Genomic DNA, 1,841 nt, shown 5'->3' on the forward strand with positions numbered 1-1,841 from the left:
AGTCTCCCCAAATACAAAGCTCCCACGGGTACAAAGCACCGTAGAGTTCCATCGCGTCTCATGTTTCTTTGGGATTTGGAAATCAGAAATGCCTCTCTTCGAAACACTTGTCAACAGGCCATTTAAAATATGGCTTCTTTATTTTGCTGCTATTCAATTTTGAGGTCATCTCCTACGTCTCAAACTTGGTGTGAAACAGGTACAACCGTGAAACTTTGTGTAGCAGGGAAGAGCTAGGGCAGCAAAGCCCAAACCGATAAATCAGTTCTCTGAGTCACAAATCTCTGAGGCGGCTCTACGGGCCGGTGATGACTCAGCAGCATTCCGCTGGAGTGGCGGAGGGAGTGAGGCCTGCTGGAGGGCTTGTTGCCCCGGGCAGCAGCCTGTTGGGGGCGATGGGAGACCTCTTGGATCTTCCCACTGCAGAGCTTTAGGGGGACTGCCTCAGATTCCCTGACTGGTCCTGAATGGACTTCTGCCCTGCCCTTTGCCATATTTAGCTGCCACAGGTTTTAATCGTATAGACAACCACAGCTTACATTTGTCTAGGGTTTTATTGTTTACAAACTAATGTGACATGTTTTCCCCTTTCATTTTCTCACTTTTTCTCGTACAAGTCCTTGAGGTATGTTATTATTATCGCCATTTTACAGATGAGATAGCTGAGTCTGTGTGGCTGAGTGGCCAAGGAAGCGGCCGTCTAACCTAGCAAATAATATTTCACAGTGTTGTCCCCTCCTGGGAAATAACTGTTTGCTTTGCCAAGGTTAATAGAAATAAAACCTTGAATAAGCTTTCATTGAGGCAAGACACAATTTATTTCTATCCTCTTGCTTTATGGGGGAGAATGTGAGAAGGGAGGGGGCGTGCCAACAGGCATCTGTACAACTTGCAAACTCTCCTGAAGGCAAACCTTTTCAGTGACCGAATGGTCCACTCATCCCGTTGTGATGCCTAAAGTTGGTTTATTAGCCAATGACTCAGAGTCTCTACTTAGAATGAACAAAACTCAAGAAGCATCTTCACTGGACTTGGGCGTAGATAGTTCAGTTTTCCTATTCAAATACAACTTGCCTTTGGCCATAGTTTCTCCATTACAGGAAGCTGGGAATGGATCCAGTTATGTGAAAGTGGGGAGAGAATTGCCGAAGAAGGAATATGCTTGCTCAGGGCTGTAGAAGGGTACGGGTCAGGAGCAAGGCAGGAACAGTCCAGCATGTTCCTGAGGAGATGTGGCCTGCCACCAAAGCTATGGAGACTGGTTGCAGGTGATAGTTCAGCATTAAAGTAAAGATTTCCTTTTCCTTTTCTCTCTACTTTGGAAAATTCATGTCTAATACCTTCCTTAGTCCCAGGAGTGAACTGAGCTCAACACTAATCAATTAAATAATCTATCGGTATTTATTGACTCAGGTACTATGCCAAATTCAAGAGTAGAAGATGGATGGGGCGCCTGGCTGGCTTAGTCAGTGGAACATGTGACTCTTGATCTCAGGGTCATGAGTTCAAGCCCCCTATTGGGTATGAAGCCCACTTGGAAAAAAAAAAAAAAGAGTGTAACATAGAGCTTCTGCTACTATCTGGACGAGGAGATGAGGTACATGAAAAGATAATATCAGAAATGGATAAGAGGTAGAATCCAGAAATGGATAAGAGGTGGAATTTGGGAGAGATGGAGTTCATTTGGAGCTATGATAATCAGGAAAATCTGTAAGGTGTGGTATTTAAACTGGGAATGAAGGACCCGCAGGGTTTAGACAGGTGGTGAGGATATGGACAGACACCTGGACCCTGGGAATGGCATGGAAAGGGCAATGAGTTGAGAGGGCACCGTGCTTATT

This window comes from Panthera onca, chromosome B3 (genome assembly GCF_046562875.1).
Source record: "Panthera onca isolate mPanOnc1 chromosome B3, mPanOnc1 haplotype 2, whole genome shotgun sequence".
In the NCBI taxonomy this organism is placed as follows: Eukaryota; Metazoa; Chordata; class Mammalia; order Carnivora; family Felidae; genus Panthera; species Panthera onca.